A 23,258-nucleotide genomic window follows, 5' to 3' on the forward strand; every position below is an offset into this window, starting at 1 on the left:
TATAATAACTAGTTGGAGTAACCTTAACTTTGGCTTTATTGACTTGTGTGATGCCTGGGACAATCGGCGATCTGCTTTAGGCCTTGGTTGGCTTATATATAAAAAGAAGGCAGTAACTGGATTTTTCTCCCTGTTCATCTCCAGCTGATGAAGAAGTCACACAATGCATACAGTACAATATATTTTTTTTTTTTTAAAAAGAGAGGCAGCCTTGTTTAAGAATGCAGAGTATCATAGCTAAATATTGGTACACTTATAATGTTCTTATTCTAGTATTGCACTAGCTGCTTTATCCATGTTAAATGAGTAGTTGAGAAACTAGTCAGATCACATTTACAACTATAGTGGCTGAATCTCTTATAAATATCACATGAGCATGAGTGATGCTTGTTAACTGACGATTTTGGCATCTTACTGTGTACCTCATCTGTTATTTTTTTCATCATTCTTAAGATGTTTCATCCCTGGAGATTTATTCATGATTGTTCACATGTGGTAATCAGCCAGTGTGTTCTTGCCAAGTAAATGCAGTGCAGGTTCTGACCGTTTCATCCTAGTATGTATGTTCTTCTGAATTATCTTACTGTGTTGCAGTCATCTGGAATTCTAGAAGACTTAGTTCCAGTGATTTACTTCAATTTTGTAAACAGAAGTACTGTTGATACAGTGCCACAAATATTAGCATTTGAAGTAGAATGCAGTGCCAAAATAAGTATAGTTTATCGTAGTGTGGATATAGGAATAAAATAGAGTGATGCTAGTCACCTATTTAAACCAAGTGGTAACAGAGGGTTGTAGTTTTCTCCTCTGTGTATATAATATGGTAGGAAAATGAATACTACTATAATGAAAAGATTCAAGTTGACCTAAGTTGGAACCCCATCTCAACTTCTTGCTAATAGTTGTATGCTCTGGGACGAGTTAGCTTTTTAATTTCTGTATTTGAAATAAAATTTACATATAATAAATGCATAAATCTTAAGTGTATAGCTTAAATTTTTACCTGTGTATACTTCTAACCATCACCCAAATCAAGATATGTAACACTTTTCTCACCTGCTTTCCCCCTTCCAGTCAAATCCCTGCCTAGAGATAATTACTATTCTGATTTTTATTACAATGATTAGATTTGCCTGTTCTTGATCTTTATATAAACAAAATTATAGAGTATGCCATCCTTTAGTGTTTGGCTTTAGGCCAACATAAAATCTGTGAAATTTATCCATGTTGTGTTTTGTGTATCAGTAGTTCATTCATTTTTTTGTTGTGTAGTATTGTGTCATGAATATATTACAAAATTGTTTTTCTCATTTCCTATTGATGGGCACTTGGGTTTCTAGTTTTTTTTTTTTAATGAATAAAGCTCCTATAAATATTCTTGTACAAGTCTTTTGGTGAACATAAGCACTCAATTGTCCTAGGAGTGAAACTGCTGGGTCATAAGGTAGGTGTGTAGGTTTAACTTTGTTAGAAACAGCTAAAGAGTTTTCCATAGTGGTTGTACCATTTAACACAGCCACCAGTGTTTTAAGAGTATTTAATTTGTTCCATATCTTCACCGTTACTTGGTACTGCCAGTATTATTAATTCTAGCTATTTACTGTGGTTTTAATTTATATTTACCTGGTGATCAGTGACGTTGAGTGCCTTTCCATATGCCTGTAGGGCATTTTTGTCTTTCTACATCTGTTTTTCATATTTACCTAGTCAGGTTGTGCAGACTGTACACCTTCAGTGGTAAAATTTAGTGCGAGATAGAATCAAGACATGGGGTGCTACCTTGCTGCTCAGTGGTGACACCAAGAGCTGTGAGAATGGTTTGTCCTTAAGCTAAATTACAGCCCTTTGGGTTATTCATTGTATCTATTAGGGTGATACTAGCTGCCTTTAAACCCCTAAAACTTCAATGACTTAAGATAAAATTACCTTTTTTTTTTTTGCCAACCTTGACTGTCCAAGGAGGAAATTCCTGGTAGTTAGGTGGCCTCTCAAATATTTATGTAGGACCCAGGCTTCTTCCATCATATAGCTCTGTAATCTTTGTACATGGGTTCCAGGGTCTTTATGTTTCTCTTCATCAAGTCAGGGAAAGGAAGAATGGGGACAGAGGAATGAGGACATGGGCACATGGAGGATTTTGATGGGTCCGGCAAGGAAATGGCATATACATCTCTTCTCATATTCCACTGTTTAGAACTCAGATGAATCTAACCATAAAGGAGGCTGGAAAAAGTAGCCTTATCTGTGTGCCCAAGAAGCTTGCAATTAGCCAGCAGTTTTCCAATAGTGATAAAATGTTATGTTTTCAGGAATAGTAAATAGATTTCTGTATTAAATTGAGTCAGGAAAAGACTAACTTCTTTGTTAGCTTCAAATAGCAATGAATCTGTATAAACTGCTAAAGAATACACCTACCATTCTTTTTGTGTGGCCTGACAATGCTGTAGGAATTGGAGAAGGGACTATTAGAAGTACAGATAATGATAACTTAATGAGTCCATTCTGTGATGGCTAAAATGCTTTTGCTGAAAGATCTTTTCCATTATAATTTTATTTTTTAATATCTGATATATTTATAAAATAAATGTAGTTTAGAATAAGCTAATTACCTTATCTTTTATTAATATGTCAGGACATTGTGATTTTAAAACTTTTTTTTTATTTTATTTTAAAACTCAAAAGTGTTTAAGAGGTTTTTAGTGGCTTATTTGAAAATGACTTCTGATACTGTCCATGGGGAAATGCGAAGCTTGTTTCTTTGACACCTTTCCTGAAAGTTCCTAAGATCCTCTTAATATGTTAGAGTTGCTAAGTCATTCCACTGTTTCTCTCTCTTTTTTTATTTTTTTAAGATTTTATTTATTCATTAGAGACAGGCAGAGATATAGAGAGGCGCAGGCTCCCTGCGGAGAGTCTGATGCCCAGGACTCCGGGATCACACTCTGGGCCAAAGATGCTCAACCACTGAGCCACCCAGGTGTCACTCCATTGTTTCTTATCGTTAATAAATTTTGAATCAGGGCAGCCCTGGTGGCTCAGTGGTTTAGCGCCACCTTCAGCCAGGGGCATGATCCTGGAGACCTGGGATTGAGTCCCACATCAGGCTCCCTGCATAAAGCCTTCCTCTCCCTCTGCCTGTATCTCTGTCTCTCTCTCCCTGTGTCTCTCATGAATAAATAAATAAAATCTTTAAAAAAAATAAATTTTGAATCAGTAAGAGATGGATTGCCTTGAATCCTCTAAACCCTAGGTGAGCAGTCTGTAGCTCTTAAGAGTCCAGTGCATGTCACTGTTGGAGGAGGAAGAAGCAAACAAGGGGAAAAAAGAAGAAAGGGAACAGAACAAAAAGGAGCAGGAGTTGAGGTACACGTAGTAGAGCTTCCTAAATAGCCCTGTGTTTAAGATTTCTATGGGCAAAACTTGATTTAGAGCTGTGCTGTACTTGAGTAACACAATGTGAGTCATATATGTAAACAATGCATCCCAAATATTTCAACATGTAATCAATATAAAAATTAATGAGATATATTTTACTTTTTTTGTACTAAGTCTTTGAAATCAACTGCACATTTTATAATTACTTCACATCTAATTTTGTACGTGGTTTTCATTGGAAATACTTCAATAGTAGTTGAAGTAAAATATACATAGTGATTCACATATCCAATATAGGTTCACATACCCAATTTGTGCCAAACATACTTAAAAGTTTTCCAATAACTAAAGCAAGTCTGTTTTAAAATTTAAATTTAAATTAAAATTAAAAATTTATATTCTCAGTTGCACTAGCTATGTTAGGAGTGTCCTGTAGCCACATGTGGTCACTGGCTTCTGTATCAACAGTGCAGTTCTAGAATTCTAGACTGAATTTGAAATCTAGGCTCTAGGGAAAGCACAAACTTTTTTCTGGCATCAAGAAAGTACTCAAATATTTGTGGTTTGAAAATAATATCAAAACTATTTTCAATTAAGTGGAGTTGAAAGTGAGGCAAATTGAATAAGCTAATTTAATTGAACAGCTGGAGGGAAGCCAGGCTTCTTTTCCAAAACTCTGTTATTCCTAGTTAGCTTTCAGAGTGCAGCTATTTAGACCAGAGTGGCTACACCTTATTGGAGGATGCCTCTTTCCAACCCAATGGCTGGTAACTGGTCAAATTGCGTATTAAATGCCACATAATGGATTAGGTAAACAACTATGGAAAAGTATTCAAGATACACTTTCTTTAATCCACTACTTTGGGTTTGGAGTATACAAATCAAAGGAAAATGTGTGTAGTCAAAATAATTTTAAGACTGCAAATATGAAAAATAATCATATATCCCATTCCGTGTCACTCTGCAGAGGAAAATACTTTGTTGTTAATTTACAAAAAGAAAAAAAATCTAACCTGGAAAAATTTCCTCAATGTTAGAAAAGGACCTTTATATTCTTTGAAAATGGGAATATTATATTCTAATATGTATATGTTTTGTCCACTAATTACCCAAATTGTACTAGTTCAGTGCTCTACCAAAGATGCATTTCTTCCACAAAGCCTTCCTTGATTACCATAGTTGAGGTAACTTTCTTCTTTCCTTGAATTCCTTTCTCATGAGAATCAAGTATTTTGTCATCCAAATACTGATTTACGGAGTTGTGAATTGTTTCCATTTGATTAATAAGTTTTATCATGTGTAGCAATCCAACTCAGTGTTTTAATAAGTAGCAGTTGCTCAACATTAGCTTGAGTACACAGAAAATGAGAAGAATCTGGGAATTCTGGCTAATAAACTTCTTAGGAATCTCTGACTGTTGCCATGCTTTGTGTTCAAATTACTTTCCTGCATTCTACATGACTGATCCACAGAAGCTCAGCTGAGCTGCCATGTGCCAGAGTACTGGATTAAACAAGCTAAAATAAAAGTGACAGTCAAGTTTTATTGGAATTCGATTTGCCAACATATAGTACAACACTGTAACACCCAGTGCTCATCCCATCAAGTGCCTCCCTCAGTGCCCATCACCCAGTCACCCATCCGCCTGCCCACCTCCCCTTCCACTACCCCTTGTTTCCCAGTTAGGAGTCTCGTGTTTTGTCACCCTCTCTAATTTTTCCCACTCATTTTCTCTCCTTTTGCTTATGATTCCTTTCACTATTTATTGTATTCCCCATATGAGTGAAACCATGTGGTTGTCCTTTTCTGATTGACTTACTTCACTCAACATAATACCCTCCAGTTCTATCCACTACAGTCAAGTTCTCACTTACTGTAATTGTATAAACAGTCTACACCAGAGAAAGACTCCCCTGTACACTTCTCCCTATGAATTGGCCCACTAATTGGAGGTCATTAGCATCCGCATGAATATGAGGTGTTGGCTCACTGTTGAGTAAGCCACAAAAAGGCTTCTGCAGATTTACAGACTACAGTGGAAGGAAGAGGAAAAGGGAGGATTAGGAGTGGGAAAGTATTAAGTCAAAATGGAAAAGTATTAAGTCTTCCAGTTTTCCCCCATATGGAGACCTCCAAATGGAGTCACCTAGGCCTGAGTCTTTCATTGCAGCAACTTGGAGAAATTGCAGTGGGCTGGCTTTACACCATATCTGAGTGGAGAGGAGGACAGCTTTCTCCTGTCAGCCCTGCCAGGTAAAGTGTTTGTAATTGCCTTTGGTCAGTCCTGTAATGTCATAGTTTTGTTTTGTTTTGTTTTGTTTTAAATTTGGACAGAAGCTGGACTCCTCAAGTACAAAACCACTGCTGAAGACTTGAAATTACTTTGATCTATTGCAGGATGTACATTTTCCTAGGTTTTAGTATCTTTGAAATCAGGATGCATTTTATAGTTGATGTCAGCCAGATAACAGTTGGGATTTAATTGTGTGAAACCTTTCATTGACACTTTTGGGTAGAATCAAAAGTACCAGCATCATAAAGTCTTTGGTTTCAGTGTCTTTTCCCCCTTGTATATTATTGCCTCCTGTATTGTAGATTAATTGATTGTATAAGCATGGGTTTATTTCTGGACCTTTTCCATTCCATTAATCTTTATGTCATTTTTTTTGTGCCAGTACCATCTTGTTTTTATTACCACAGCCTTGTAGTATATCTTGAAACCTGGGATTGTGATACCTTCAGTTTTGTTCTTTTTTCTCGAGATCTCTTAGACTATTTGGGGATTTTTGTGAGTCCTTATAAATTTTAGTTACTATTTTTTGTTCTGTGAAAAAAGCTGCTGGTATTTTGATAGAGATTGCATTGAATCTGTAGATCGCTTTGGGTAATGTGGACATTTTAACAATAGTAGTCCTTCCAATCCATGAGCATGAATATCTTTCCATTTGTTAGTGTCATCTTTAATTTCTTTCATTAGTGTTTTATATTTTTCAGAATACAAGTCTTTCACCCCCTTGGTTAAGTTTATTCCTAGGCATTTTATTCTTTTTGATGCAGCTATAAATGGAATTGTTTGAAGAGATGTGGTATCTTTTTATATTGTCTTATCTTCATAAACTACCTATATCAGATCATGAATTTGGCATTTTATGTCTTTGGCATCTACATTTTAGACTTTCCTAACATGTTCTGATGAGATAGATTTTAAATATAGGGTATAGATTAAGAAGGGCATATAATGGGAAATTCTCAAGCAGAGAGGCTAATATCTGAATGATTGTTCTTTTTTTTTTTAATATTTTATTTATTTATTCGAGAGAGAGAGAGAGAAAGAGAGGCAGAGACATAGGCAGAGGGAGAAGCAGGCTCCATGCAGGGAGCCTGACGTGGGACCTGATCCCGGGTCTCCAGGATCACGCCCTGGGCTGAAGGCGGCACTAAACTGCTGAGCCACCCGAGCTGCCCTGAATGATTGTTCTTTAATGGTTGTTACCACATATGTAAGTATGAGAGCTTCCCATAATTGAGTAAAGTATTTCTTAGCTACCTGAGAAGAGTATGTTTTCTGATATTTTTTTCTGACAAAAGGCTTTTAGATCCTATAAAGGTCACCCATAGACTAAAAACCCCTATCAAATTTATGTTGTTTTTTTCCCCTCACTGAGGTTTATTTACCTTTTGTAGGGATTGTTTGAACCTAAGTATGCCAGCCTTTTCTGGAAATAACTTGAAATCTTGCTTAGTACTTTTGGGAAATATGACATGACTGAAAATGAAACTTGCCCCATTTGGTAGATCATGATCCTGAGGGAGTTGTAAAGATACTACACACATGAAGTGATATCTCTTTGTACTGTGTCAGGATTGCTGTGAGCTGTTGCATAAGCTTTGCCAGGATAGAATAAATGAATTAAACCATGGAATGTTCTATGAGCTTTTTTGTAGGATCACTTCGAGCCATTTCCTAAAATCTGACTGCTAAAGCTGTCCAAAATAAGGTCTAGGGATAAGATTCTGATAATATCTTAGTGGGATCCTTCTTCACTCTGATTTGTCTTCCGTGCAGCATAGAAACCAAATCCAGGGCAGCAGTTTAGCACCACCTTCAGCCCAGGGCCTGATCCTGGAGACCTGGGATCAAGTCCCACGGCAATGGCTCGGACAGCCTCAGCTGCCGTGGACTGAACTCAGGCATTGGAATCTCATTGGAACAAAGTGGACTTTGTCTTCCCTTTTTCTGTTACCTCCACTTTGCTTTTCTTGTATATTTCACCATTCCTACATTCCCCTTAGCCCTGCCTTATTCTGATATGCACCCTTGCTTAAGAACTACTGGCCAACTCTGGAAACGGTATGGAGGTTCCTCAAAAAGTTATACAAATAGAGCTAACCTGTGACCCAGTAATTGCACTACTGGGTATTTATCCCAAAGATACAAATATAGTAACCCGAAGGGGCACCTGAAACTCCAATATTTATAGCAGCAATGTCCACGATAGTCAACCTATGGAAAAAGCTGAGATGTCCATTGACAGATGAATGGATAAAGAAAATGTGGTGTATATATACAATGGAATATTACTCAGCCATCAAAAAAAGAAATCTTGCCATTTGCAATGACGTGGTTGGAACTGGAGGATCTTATGCTCAGCAAAATAAGAGAAAGACAATTATATGATTTCACTCCTATGTAGAATTTAAGAAACCACAGTTATGTAGGGGAGGAAAAAGTAAAACAAGATGAAATCAGAGAGGGAGACAAACCATAAGAGATTCTTAAGCATAAGAAACAAACAGGGTTGCTAGAGGAGACGGGTTAGGGGAATGGGGTAACTGGACAATGGACATTAAGGAGGGCATGTGACATAATCAGCCCTGGGTAAAGTAAGTAAAAAAAGAAAAAATACTGGACAGGACTCCTGGGTGGCTCAGTTGGTTAAACATCTGTCTTCAGCTCAGGTCATGTTCCCAGGGTCCTAGGTTTGAGCACTGCCTCAGGCTCCCCACTCATTGGGGAACTTGCTTCCTCTCCCTCTACCCCCGCCCCATTCATGCTTTCTCTTTTTCTCTCTCAAAATTTAAAAAAGAAGAACTGTCCAGACCTACTTTAGAAAGAAATACTATGTGTAGATAGATGTTTACTAATAACTTTCCTACTTGAAATCTGTTTTAGTTACTACTGCATAATAAATTACCTCCAGGGCAGCCCAGGTGGCTCAGTGGTTCAGTGCTGCCTTCAGCCCAGGATGTGATCCTGGAGACCCAGGACTGAGTCCCATGTCAGGCTCCCTGCATGGAGCCTGCTTCTCCCTCTGCCTGTGTCTCTGTCTCTCTCTCTCTCAATCTGAATAAATAAATCTTAAAATAAATTACCTCCAATTGAGTGCCATAAAGCCACAATATATCACTGTTTCAGTGAGTTGAGAATCTGTGGCTTAGCTAAGGCCTCTGTTTCTGGGTGTTTAACAAAGCTGTAGTCAAGGTGTTGGCTGGGATTTACTCATCTCAGGACTTGACTGGGCAAAGATCTGCTACAAAGCTAGCTCAAATTATTGTTCACAAGATTTAGTTCCTCTCAGATTGTTGGCCTGAAGGCCTCCATTTCTCACAACCTGTTGATCAGAGGCTGCCCTGTGAGTTCTTTGCCATTTGTCCATCTCTGTAGCACAGTTTACAACATAGCTGCTGGCTTCTTTAGGACAAGTGAAGGAGCGAGAGAATGTGGGAAAGAAGTTAAAAACCTGATCTCAAAAGTGACATCCCATCACCTGTACTGTTCTCTGTTAATTAGAAATGAGTTACTAGTTCCAACCTGAACTCAACAGAGCATTACAGAGTGTGTGAATAACAAAAGGCAAGATCAGTGGGAGACCTTTTAGAAGCTGTGTACCACAGAATATATATTATTACATAATGATATAAAATTGAAAACAAATATGGATAGGAATCCTGTTCTATACTCTTGAATGTAGTATCACAAATTAAAAATTCATTTTGAATCTTTCATTTATCCGATTGGACTAGTAGGAGCCTTATCTCAGTCATTATTGGGGATCACTCTCACCCAACACATAAACTTAGAGTTGGCACCACCAAAGCCCTGGGCAGGCCCTTCACATCAAGCTCATAGAGCCTACAAATTTTTTTTTTTTGAGCCTACAAATTCTTAATCTATCCTCAGTCTGAGGATGGGTAGGAGCTTTCTTACCCTTACTGTCTGCTGCTCATCAAGGCACTCCCTCTCCTTTCCCTGAGGTACCTTTTCTATTAATCTGGGCTCTCCCTAAAGACGAAGAGTCCTGTACTTCAGGTGGACATTTCTAGTTTGTTGACATTCTTAAGTCAAAGAAATAACAGTGGTCCTGGTTTCTTGCCAGTAATAGGGAAGAATGGAAAGATAAGAGAGTGGAATATTAACATCTCAAAACTTATCCTGTTGGATGACATATAAAAAGAAAAAACTCCTTAGACGTGATTTAAATATTTTTCACCAAGCTGTTCATATAATTATTAAAGTTTCCATTTGATAGTTCCAATATCTGAGTTATATGTTAGTTTGATTCTGCTAACTATATCTTGACACATTTTGCTCAAATTCCAGTTATGTGTAGAGACTCAGGTAAATACTTTTTATATCTGAAAATAGACGTACTTGTTCTGGCAGGCCATCAATGTGTCTTGAGTACTGGGTGAAAGGATTTCCTGCCCTCTTCCACATTATTTCACTGTTTCAGTGAGTTGAGAATCTGTGTGTGGCTTGTGTAGCAAGACATTAACCCCAATTTAGGGACTTTTTAGCAAAATCCAGAGGGTTTGCTTTTATTCCTCCTACAGAGGCAGTGGAGTTTTGTCTGTGCCCTAGTGGTGAGAGTGTTCTTTGTCCTATGATGCCGGTAACTGAGGATACCTTGCCATTTGCTTCACTGAGGAGAGGTTGGGTGTGTGTGAGATCAGTTTCCTGCCCCATCCCCAGTCTTTCTTGTGAATACTCAGTGGAGCACTCTCTGATAAAGAGATTCTGGCTGGCTTCTCCAACTATTTGAAAAAGACAAGCTAGCCCACACTTGGCATTAAGGATTTGTTTCAAGTCTTGCTTGTAGGGTGGCCAGTTCTTTCTCCTGTTCTTGTTTAAGGTAAAGCAATTTGTTCTGCCTCTCCTTGCAGGAACTTGTCCCTCTTTAGAATTCCTTTTATTGGTTGCCTTAGGGTCTCAGCTCCTTTATGGGCTCAAGAAAAATTTTTGTGTATCATCTGGCTGTTTTTGTTGTTGTTAAGGTGGAAGTGACATTTTCTTGCAATTTTCTACATTCTAAGCTTGAGGCTAAATTCAGTGTTCTATAACATTGAATTAGCAATAATACTTTCATTATCATTATTATAACACAGACACAAGTCATCTCAGAGGCAGAGGTCATGTTACAAAAATAACACAAAAGTCTCCTCACTTTAATGTAGAATTTCATAAGAGTGCTGCTGCAAAAATAAAAGTAGCAGCAGCAACACACATCTTGTAATAAGATGAGGAGTATACATAAATCTGTCAGGAAAGAAATCTTTATCCCAACTTGGTTATAATGTTTCTATTTGTAATGTCTTTGCAATACCTATTATCTACATAATTATTTTTCATTTTTTTGGTTTGGTTTATCCATCATATAAGATGCTATCTGTGTCAAATATTTTTCCATTTTTCTGAATTCTTAATTAAATTGCAGAGGATTCCTGTGGTCTCTGGCTTCACCTTTAACTTGCCCAAAGCTGATTTGCTGATATGAAATAAAATAAGCATGCCAATAATAGTACAAGTTGTATGGATCCTATGCTTCTCTAGTACCTAGACTTTTATTTATTTTTATCTGCTCCTCTGGGCCCTTAAAATAAATGCACAGTGTGTACATAATGTGAATCAGCTCTCATTTCCAGATTATGACAGGTCCTTTTGGGTAACAAATTTTTTCTTCTTCCCTTTCCCCTCACATATACTGCACACTTCCAGAACATAGATCCTAGAATTGGAAGAAAAATCCAGAAATTAATCAATGAAAAAAATGATACTTTGATTCAGTAGAATAAGAAGTGGAAGAATGCAAAGTAAATTCCATATGGAGTAGGTATTTAAATATATAAAGATTTAAATGTATAAAAAAATCTCAAAATGTCTCAATCAATATTATAAATAAAGAAGCTATAAAAGAAAAATTGAAGGGTGAAGGGGATTAAGACTGCTTTTATTATGATGAGTACTTGATACTTTATAGAATAGTTGACTCATTATTTTGTATGCCCGAAACAAAGATAACACTGTAAATTATTGTAATTGAATAAAAAGTAAAAAAATAAATTGAAATATTTAATAAATAAGGTTTCAAATAGAAAAACCATAATGTTTTATATGATAAACTACATTGTTATAAATAACTGATATCCATAGATGATGATTGAGACCTCTGGGGAATGAGATGTAGAGAAAGAAGAAAAGGCCTAGGACAAAACCCCCAAAGGAGTCAATATTTAGTGGATGAGTAGACAGATCTCCCAGGACTGAGAAACAATTAGAGCTTGGAGTGATCAATTACTAATACTATGAGTGACCAAGTAATGCCTTTCCTACTTAAAAGCCATCAGGAGCTTTTTTGTTTTGTTTTTTTGAGTAGAACTTATTTAAAGCAACGTGATTAGTTATGAGGTAGAATTTGTACCGTGGACTTTTTCTTAAATATGTGTGTCTTAAGAATTATACATGTACAGATCCCACCCCATACCTCTTAAATCAGAATTTCGGGAGGTGGGGCCCTGTTATATACATTTGGGGAAGAATGTCTTTCACTGATGATTTTGATTGCTACCCCCTTATTAAGAACCAAATCTGCGGATGAGACTAGTTTACATAATTCACAGGGCTTTATGCAAAATGAAAATGCGGGGACCCTTGTTGCAAAATAATCAAGAATTTCAAGACAGTAGTAGCAAGACATTAACCCTAATTTAGGGACTTTTTAAGAGCAGGGCCCTCTGTGGAACTATGTAAGTGGCATGCCTTGTCTAAAGAAAATGAACAAGTAAGAGATGAAAGGTTACAAATAACTGGCTGAAGAAAAAGATTCATTTATTTAAAACTAAAAAGAAGACTATTATTTTCATGATACAGATTACAGAAATAAATTTAGACCAAATTTTCTTGGCCTCATGGGATATACAGAGGATTGACGATATCTTCGATATGTGAGATTTTCAACTACAGGAGTCACTGTGCTGTTTCTACAAAGGAGAGTGAATTACTTTTTTTTTTTTTTTTAATCAAAAGTGAGGGTGGATTTGTAAATTTGGAAAACACTACTATAAAAAATACATAATTTGATTATGAAAGATTGCTCTGAGATTTCCAAGGCAGACAGCTGTATACACTTGTTCAACTAATAATCTATGCAGTACCTAATATACTGCCAGGTGCCAAGCTGCACATAAACATGGAAATTTTGTCTTTATTGTGGGAATTTACTGTGATTGCTTTACCTTGGGCATGGCATGTTTATCAGTGCTTCTGAAAGGAAGGGATAGGAAGCAGGATTTGGCAGAGGGATAATTGGAGTTGAGATGATGCAGGCCTAACAAATCCTGAGAATTTGCATTTCTAAACAAGCTAGTTAATACTCACATGGCTGATTCCTAGACTCTCCTTGGAAAAACCAGGTTCTGGCACACACTGACTAGTTCTCAGCTGATACTAACACAGAAAAGAAAGCATGACTATTATCTGTGTACATCATTTCTTCTTAAGTATAATGATTTAGATGTAATTATGTGGAAAAATGATTTGGTATTTGTGAGACATATTTAGTTATATGAAAATACAAATAATGTTTTCTTTTATACATGGATCTTAAACATTTTTGAAGATTAATTAATGAGGTAAATTCTTGAAAGGCTTGTAGAATTTCGCAGAAAGCACAATACTGCATTAGCTCTTGGCATGATAATGTAATGGATCCATTTCTAAGAGTCTCCTTAGAAAGTTATATGATTCTATTTCAGAAAAATAGATTTTAAAACTCCACTTTATTTTTTATTTTTTTATATTTTTAAATTCCAGTATAGTTAGCATATAGTGTTATATTAGTTCAGGTGTACAATATAGTGATTCAACAATTCTGTACATTATTATATTCAACAATATTACTGTCTCCTGTTTGTTTGTTTTTTTTCCTTTGCTCATTTGTTTTGTTTCTTAAGTTCCACATTAGAGTGAGATCATATGGTATTTGTCTTTCTCTGACTGGCTTAGTATTTCACTTAGGATTATAATCTCTAGTTCCATGGATATTGTTGCAAATAGCAAAATTTCACTCTTTTTATGGCTAAATATTATTCCATTGTGAATATACCACATTTTCTTTATTTATTCATTAATCAGTGGATACTTGGGATGCTTCCATAGTTTGGCTATTGTAAATAATGTGGCATTAAATAAAGAGGTGCCTGTATCTCTTTGAATTTGTATTTTTTCTAATCATAGGGTACTTCCATTTTTTAACTTTCTGAGTTAACTCCATACTGTGCAGTTTTCCATAGTGGCTGCACAGTTTGTACTCCCACCAAGAGTATATGAGGGTTCCTGCTTCTCCACATCCTCTTTTTTTCTCGTGTTTTTGATTTTTAGCCATTCTGACAAGTGTGACTTGATTTCTCACTGAAGTTTTGATTTGCATTTCCTGATGATGAGTGATAATGAGCATCTTTTCATCTGTTGGCCATCTGGAGGTCTTCTTTGGAGAAATACCTGCTCATGTCTTGTGCCTATTTTTAAAATGAATTATTTTCATTTTGATGAGTTATATAAGTTCTTAATATATTTTAGATATTTATCCTTTATTGAGATGTCACTTGCAGATGTCTTCTCCCATTCAATGGGTTGTCTTTGAGGTTTGTTGATTGTTTCTTTTGCTGTGTTGAAGCCTTTTATTTTGATGAAGTCCCAATGACTTATTTTAGCTTTTGTTTCCCTCACCCCAGGAAACATACCTAGAAAAAAGTTGCTATAATCAATGTCAGAGAAATTACTGCCTGTGCTCTTTTCTAGGATTTTTATGGTTTCAGGTCTCATAGTTAGGTCTTTAATCCATTTTGAATTTATTTTTGTGTATGGTGTGGGAAAGTGGCCTGGTTTCATAGTTTTGTATGCAACTGTCCAGTTTTCCCAACACCATTTGTTGGGAGAGGCTATATTTTTCCCATTGCATATTCTTGTCTCCTTTGTCAAAAGAAAATTTCTCCCTGTTTCAATTTTGGGAGGTTATATGTTTCTAGGAATTTATCTATTTCCTTTAGATTGTCTAATTTGTTGCCATTTAATTTTTCCTAATAGTCTCATAATGTTTTGTATTTATGTGTGTTGATATTTCTCCTCTTTTATTTCTGACTTTATTTATTTGATTCCTCTCTTTTTTTGATGAGTCTGGCTAAAGGTTTATTGATTTTGTTGATCTTTTCAAAGAACTGGTTGCTGGTTTCATTGATCTATTTTTTTTTTTTTTTAGTTTCTATTTTGTTTCTTTCTGCTCTGATCTTTATTATTATCTCTTTACTTCTACTGGTTGTGGATTTTGTTATTCTTTTTCTAGTTCCTTTGATGTAGGTTAGGTTGTTTATGTGAGATTTTTCTTGCTTCTTGAGGTAGGCCTGTATAGCTGGATTCCTTATTTTTTGCCATCTATTACTTTTTTTTTTATTATTTGTGATTGCCATTTGGTTTATATGTAACAACTTCTGCATATAGCAGTCTATATTAAGCTGTTGGTCACTTATTTTATAACTCACTCTTTACTACGCTCCCCTCCATGTTTTGATACCATATTTTACTTCCTTTTACTTTATGTTTCTCTTGACTGATTTTTACAGATAAATTTAAATTTTGCTTTTGTGCCTCTGATATTTATTACTCTGTGATTTTTGTTTTCCACGTAAAATTTTCTGCTTAACATATCTTGTAGGGCTAGTTTAGTATCAGAAACCCACTTTAAAGTGCCTCATTCACATCATCAATCCTCTGGAAGTGTGATTGTGCACACAGCAGTTTTGGAGTTTTACTATAGTTTTCCTTTGTTAAATTAGTGGAATTATACCCCATTCCTTCATTAGCGGATTAAAATCCCAAGCCCTGGAAATGGGATCATTGCTTCTTGCAGGTATAGAGTTAAGAACTATAGAAAGGGGGTGTGCCTGCATGACACAGTTAAGCATCCATCTCTTGGTTTCCACTCAGGTCATGATCTCAGGATTGTGAGATTGAACCTTACATCAGTCTTGCACTCAGCTCAAAGTCTGCTTAAGGTTCTCTCTCCCTCTCCCCCTGCCCTTCCTACTTGTGCTTTCTCTCTGTCTTCTCAAATAAACAAACACATCTTTTTTAAAAAAAGAACTATGGCAAGTATAGCTATGCAATTTAGGAATTTATTTTGAAAATCAGAATTTATTAATCTAAAGGAGTGTTAATTCTTCAGGGTGTCAGTTTATAAGATCACCAATATTTTAAGAATACTGTAATTGAAAAAAAGAATACTGTAATTGCTCAAAATTCAGTAATTCCAGCTACCTTTTTGGATATCCACCTCAGTTGGTCTTTCTCAGCTGGAGTTCTGTGAGAGAATTAAGCTAATACCCTGAAGGCATCAATTGTATGTAATATTATATTGTACATCTTGTAAGTGAAGTTCTCTTCTGTCATCTGGATTGGTACTAATTATTTTCATTCTTTGTGAAGTGAAATAGTCATTTAAATTCTGGTTTGCAGTTCAGATGAGGAGCCTAGATGAGAAAGGCTGCCAGAGATTCTTATAGTTTTAATAGAGTTAATTTGCAGATTACTATGTAATTATCTCTTGTTATAATTATTAAAACAGGAAGAGGGAAGGAGTCAAGAGTTTATTAAAGGAAACAGTAATGGAAACAGAAACCTTCCTTTGATCTGTGCCTGGAACATATTCCTTGATTTTACACTATAGTTATTTTCTCTTGAAATAATAAAGAACTGAAGTCTTCAGATGAGTGCCACAGAAATCTGAGGATGTTTTTTTACCAGTTCTCATTCTTCAGCCATGTAGATCTTGAGTGCCACTTAGTTATCCTTATCCTCAGCAGGATCTGGTCCCTGGTGTGCTCCTTTCATGAGGTAAATGAGATCCTTAGATCCTTTTCTTAGCAAATGGCTGTTTCTCCTATTTTGATGGGGAAGACTGAGGCTGTCAGGTGGAAAGGACTCCAATCTACAGATACATCCAGTCAAGCCCATTCTTAATTCTGGGAGGACAAATAAACACATGCCCTCTCCTCTCCCTTGCATCCTACCAATGTGTCCTTGTCACAATGTTTATTTCAGAATTAAGCTTTTCAGGAGACGTGCTGCTTCCTCACTTCCTGTGCACTCCTCCTGTTGCATCCATCTCCTACTGCCAATACCTCATTGTAGCTGGTTCCAATATGCTTCATAAAGAAAATGGATTTATTTAAGAAAATATATGATGAAAAATTTGGATGATTTTAGTATGAGGTGAAGGTGTAGGTTCCTCATATCACTAAGAAAAGAGAAAATAATAACTTCAGGAAAAAGAAAAAGCTCTAGTAGAAAGTCATTGCCCAAATAGGAGGAATAAATGTGCCATAATTTTGAGGAATAGAGTTTAGGAAAAGGTAATGCAGTTGACTTTGATTCTTGAAATATACTCAATCGAGCAAGACCATTTGAGGGACATGGAATTACATTTATTTTTTCTATCTGTGCAAAACACTACTTGATTCTTCTGTGATTACCAATCATATAATCATAATATTGGATTATTTTATTAATGTTTAAGTTTTAGGATCAAGGTAAAGGAAAAACATGGATGACTTAATTAATGGAAAATTTACAAACTTTGAGAGTATAAAAATATAGTTGAAGATTTTCAGAAGAGTGGGGGAAGAGAGAGGCTGAGGCAAGGCTGGATTAGAACTAGAGCAGCTATAGTTAACAAATATAATGGAAGCCTTGTTTTAATAAGTAAAAGAAAGTAGTGGCACCTGGGTGGCTGGCTTAGTTGTTTAGCGTCCAACTTTTGATCTCATCTCAGGTTTTGATCTTGGGGTTGTAAGTACAAGCCCCTCATTGGGCTCCATGCTGGGCGTGGAGACTACCAAAAGAAAAAAAAAAGTACAATTATAATATGTTTAACTCAATGCATTTAAGATGTTATTTTAATATTTTAATATATAACCAATAGAAATATTGTTAATAAGAATATTACTTTCTTTTTGTAGTAAGTCTTAGAAATCTGGTATTTATAGTACACTTCTAGCACATCTCAGTTTGGAATTGCACTTTGCTTGCTTAGCAGCCACCTGTAGCTAGTGGCTACCACGCTGGACCTACCACAGTCCTTGGCACATAGTACATACTAATAGATGTTCAGAGACTGAAAGAATTGAGCAATTGGCATATCAGATATTGAGAACTAATCCAAGGCAGAAGGACCACAAGACCTACCCTGGGGAAGGTTGTCAACTGTGGTTAGTAGAGCTGTGTTTGTTTCAGTCTTTGTTTGGACCATTTGATATTCTCTCTTTTTCCAACTTCTCCCCTGATGTGAATATTTACTCTGGGGCCTGAAACCATCAACATTGTCTTTATGAAAGAAAACTTGCTTGCTTTCGTTTCAGTGTGCCTTTTTATTGGTAAAATTTCCCAACTGTTAACCTTTTCTTTCCTAATCAGTTTACACTTTGAAATAGCTCATTTGTTTAGTAACTGCCATTTTATTTCCACCTCCTTCTATTAAAACCAAGTTACTGCCAAGCATCCTTGTTATATTGGGGATCATTTGGTTGCAAGGAACAAAAACAGATTGAAATATAACTTAGCAGCATAGTATTGGAATGACATAGCAGGTAGTGTCATGGATATCCACAGGCAGAGAATGCACCAGAATCCCATGTGTTCCACATAAGCAGCTGGGAAGTTGGGTACTGAACTTCTCTCACATGATCTTTCTCCTTTGCTTATCTCTTTTCTTCACTGTCTTCCTAACCTTCTTTCTTTTCTTACATGTCTAGAACATATCTGCCAGCACTTACGACCTGAGAGCCTCATTGTCCACCACAATCTAGCTGATTCAGTTTCATATTCTTAGATGAAAGAATTTGATGGGCCAGACTTGCCCTTGCCTTGGGTTAGAGGAGTATGTTAGTTTCCTTGAGCTATCTAATAAATTACCACAAATATGGTGGCTAAAAATAGGCATTTGTTCTCTCACATTTCTGGAAGTCCAAAATCAAGGTGTTAGCAGGGTTGGTTCCTTCTGGAGGCCCTGAGGAAGAATCTGTACCATGCCTTTTTTGCTTCTGGTGTCTTGGCAGTCTTAGGCTTCCTTGATTTGCAGATGTATCACTTTGATCACTTTGTCTTTCTAGTCACATAGCTTTCCCCTGTGTCTCTCTGTGTTTTCTGTCTCTTCTAAGGACACTGGTCCTTGATTTTAGGATCTACCGTAATCCAGGATGATTACATCTAGAGATCTGTATCTTAATTACATCTGCAAAGACTTTTAATCCAAATAAGAGCATATTCTGAGGTTCTGGTTGGATACATCTTCTGGGGGTCCAACAGTCAACCTGCTTCAAGAGGTATAGTGAAGGGATACCAGTATGTCTTCTAGATCTCATCCCAGATGTCAGCAAATATCTATTACACATCTTTGTACCAGAAATGTTTATAATACATCCATGTATTGTATTCCACTAAAAAGTCCCTTTTTTATGGTTAAAGTTATTTTTTTAACTATTAACATATAATGTATTATTGGTTTTAGAAGTAGAGGTCGGTGATTCATCAATTTTGTATAACACCCAGTGCTCATTACATCACATGCCCTTCTTAATGTCCATCACCCAGTTACCCCATCCGTCTCCTCTCCTCTCCTCTCCAAACCCTCAGTTTTTTTTCTATGATTAAGAGTCTCTTGTGGTTTGTCTCCATCTCTGATTTCATCTTGTTTTATTTTTTCCTGTCTTCCCCTATGATCCTCTGTTGTGTTTGTTAAATTCCACATAGAAGTGAGATCGTATGATAATTATCTTTCTCTGATTGACCAAAATCCCTTTTTCTTATTTATTTTCTGGGATCCACTTCCCTTAGCATAGAATTAATGGCTGGCTCCCTTTTGTCATTTTCTTTTTTTTTTTTTTTTAAGATTTTATTTATTCATGAGAGACACAGAGAGAGAGCAACAGAGGCAGAGACACAGGCAGAAGGCTCCATGCAGGGAGCCTGACGTGGGACTCCATCCTGGGACTCCAGGATCATGCCCTGGGCCGAAGGCAGGTGCTAAATTCGCTGAGCCACTCAGGGATCCCCCTTTTTTCATTTTCTGTAGCACTTTATACATGTCTCTTTGGCACCGCTTGCCATATTGGTTTACAGCTTGTGTTTACATGTCTCTTTTCCCAGTTAAGTTGTGAACTTTTTCTGAGTGCGGCCTCTTTTCATTTCCACAGTGCCAGCACAGGACATGATGTCAAATTAAGTTTGTGGAATTGGGTTGAAATGCTGGAGTGTGTGGATTGGGTCACTTCTCCAACCTCAGTGTTACTTTATTTAAGCTTAATTAATGATCTGTTCTAGTCACTTATGATATTGTCCTCTGTTGTGGTCTGGTACATGCTCAGATTTGTCCATGTTTTCCTCTTATGTGGCTATGCATCCTTAAACCCTTGTCATCATACTTCTGCTGCCATAATGTCAGTGAGCCTTGCAGATAGGTTACTCTCCTGCCTCCATTCACATTAATCTTCATTGTGGCACACATGTTATTTATGGTAATTATGTTCTGTGAACTCTCTGACAACACTAAATTATTGAATAAGGAACTGTTCTCTCTGGGCGGGGAGGTACACAGTTGAGTTCATGCAAGCCTCTGGTTACAATGATTTCATCAGTTGATCATTATATAATCTTGTTTTATGTGTGTTTTGGCCTAAAGATACCTTATTTAATAGGTATAGTTGATGCATTAACCTTGAACTTAAAACCAGTAGCCATGTAATTCGTGTCTAAGTGAGGGTCAGTAGATACAGGTATTTTCTTTGTAAGGCACATTACTTCTTCCACTTGGGGACACTAATGAGTGCTTTAGCATTGTTCTTAGGGATCATTTAAAACAACAAAACCAGCAACAAAAATGCAGAAAACATGGCTCTCAATAGATCATGAAAAGGATATTTGTGTACAAGGATGAGAGCAGAGTGCTCCACCTCAGCTGGAAGTATGTGCATCAGGTGGTTCTCGTGTTTTGCCAGTGCGCATATTTGCAAATGACTGTGAAAGCACCTAGAGTATTAATTTTGGGGATACAGATTAGAGAGTAGATTTGCAAACACAGAATCCATGAATAACAAGGATAGGTTATGCCCATCTTGTGTCTCAAATTTGTGAGTCATTATGAAATTCCATGACATAATTCTTGTTGGCATAATTCTTCTCTTAGGCATTTTTAGCTTTCAGCTCTCTCATTTTTACCAGCTCAGTTACCACTTGATTCATTTCTCATTTTCCAAAAACTTGTTGACATCTTTGATTTCATGTGTAATTGTCTCTGCTCCCATTTGTTTTGTTCTGTGGCTCTATACCTTTCCTATAATTTTTGTGGGTTTTCCTGAGAGAATACAGATAAATGTATATGTTTAATCAATAAATTCTTAACCAGAATTTAATTTCACACACATCTTTAGGCAGATGTGACACATATAATAGCTGTTTATTAAGTACTGGTTGAACAAACTAAAGAAGTGCTATTTTATGCATAAGTTTAGCTATGCTAGATAATACTTTACAATGGGGTTTTTAATATGTCATAATCTACTAGGTAAGAGACTACCTCTCTTCTTATTTTTGCTAAACTCTTTTATTTAGTGGAACATTGCCTGAGGAAGGTAGGGAATGGGTTTAAAGTAAAACATGAGGTTGGAAAGCATATCATGTTTTAAAACTTCCATTTCTGAGGTGCCTGGGCGGCTGAGTTGATTGGGTGTCTGACTGTTGGTTTCATGATCTCAGGGTCCTGGGATCAAGTCCTATCTTTCCGGCTTGGAGCTCAGAAAGGATTCTCCTTGTCCCTCCCCCTCCTTTTGCTCCTCCTCCCCACTCACACACATTCTCTCGCTCTCAAATAAATAAAAATATAAAGAAAAAATCTTATGTTTCTTTCTCTTTGCATCATAATCTTTTCCTTAGTCTATGTCCTTTATGATTTTGTTCATTGCAAAAGAACGTAGAACTATAGTGCTCACAGGAACCCCAGAGATCATGTAACTTAAACTTTCAATTTGTAGGAAACTGCAGATCAGGCTGCCTTGGCTCATTTCTTGGCTCTACTACTAACTTTGGACAAGTTTCTCAATTGTTTGGACCTCAGTTTCCTCCTCTGTAAAATGGAAATAAAAATATTATCGATGTTTTGGGAATGTTGTGAAAATCCAAGGAGGTAAAGTTTTTAGTACTGTGCCTGACACACCATAAGAACTCCACATATTATTAATCATTATCATAATAAACTGCTAAATAGGAATCTTAGGTGGCTTAGTTTGGGCTTTAGACATAAAAAAGAATTATAAAGAATTATAAATCTCTTTTCTGAGCTACTCTTATTTTCTTCCCTTCATCTCTCTCTTCGTTTAAAGCCAATCACATGATTACATATTTCTCTTTTTCAGTTAAAGATATTCTCAGCATTTCACCCATTACAACATTTGTAAGGACTTCCTGAATAGAAAATTTCAAATTTAGTAGTTCCTTTTAATTGTTTATGACACTTTCAGATGGCATTTTTCCTGTAAAGTTGAGTAGTCTCACAGAAGTAGATTTTTTTTTCCAGTTACAATAATGCATCTCACTTCCCAGCATAAATGGGTTAAGTGCTACCCGTCTTGGGTTTTGCTTAAAAGCAAAGAGAAAGCTCCCAGACAACCAGAGAGGAAATACACATCTCTATGTAGATAAATTCCAAATTCCCTCTCTGTCCTGACTTGTGCTATAGGGAACAGAGCACTTTTGATGGGGATCCTTTGAACCAGCAGGACATCTGGACACCACAGGGAGGTGAGTGCCATACTCCTTTAGAGAAGTTTGATAAACCCTTGCAAATTAGGCCTCTTTTTCAATTATGTGAGGGTCTTTTTCTCCTTAATGAAATTATGGGTCAGAACCCACCATAAGAATTACTCCTTAGACTGGTTTTTGGTAATTATGGGAATATGACCCCCTTTTAAATTGCTGGGGTGAGGCTGGGGAATCATGGGGATCAAAGGTCAGGGGCTGGTGGAAATACATGAATATATATAATGGATTTGTCTTTCTGGAAACTCTAGGCTAGAGAAAATTAGGAGCTTCAGAGGAAGATCCTTTTGTGTATTGGTGTTTCGTGGCAGGAGATCTGAGGGACAGAAAATCATTAATAGCTACTGTTTGATTTTTGTGGAAAGAGTCTAGGCTTTGGGATAAGACAGTCATGGGTTAGAATCCCAGCTATGCCATAGATGGTTTTTGGACTGGTTGTATAAGATCACTGAGCCTCAACTTCCATATCTGTGAAGTGGAGCTAATAATACCAAGTCCACAAGGATTTTTAGAAGGGCAGGATATGGGGTGCCAGGGTGGCTCAGTCAGGTAAACGTCTGCCTGGAACTCAGGTCAGGATCCCAGGGTTCTGGGATCAAACCTGTTGCTCCCTCTCTTTCTGCCCCTCCCTCCTCCTGTTTGTACATGCTCTCAAATAAATAAAAATCTATTTTTTTTAAAAGGCAAGGTACCATTTTTTGTAATGTGTCAGCGCTTTGTAGACTCTCACTATCACATCACAATT

At 36.7% G+C, this 23,258-nt stretch overlaps 1 protein-coding gene across 1 annotated transcript in view; it reads left to right on the top strand.

The window, feature by feature from the left end:
* The window catches only part of IL31RA (interleukin 31 receptor A), a 79,026-nt gene that overhangs the window by 824 nt on the left and 54,944 nt on the right, over positions 1 to 23,258 (top strand). The gene's annotated exons all lie outside the window — the stretch shown is intronic.

This window comes from Vulpes lagopus, chromosome 8 (genome assembly GCF_018345385.1).
Source record: "Vulpes lagopus strain Blue_001 chromosome 8, ASM1834538v1, whole genome shotgun sequence".
In the NCBI taxonomy this organism is placed as follows: Eukaryota; Metazoa; Chordata; class Mammalia; order Carnivora; family Canidae; genus Vulpes; species Vulpes lagopus.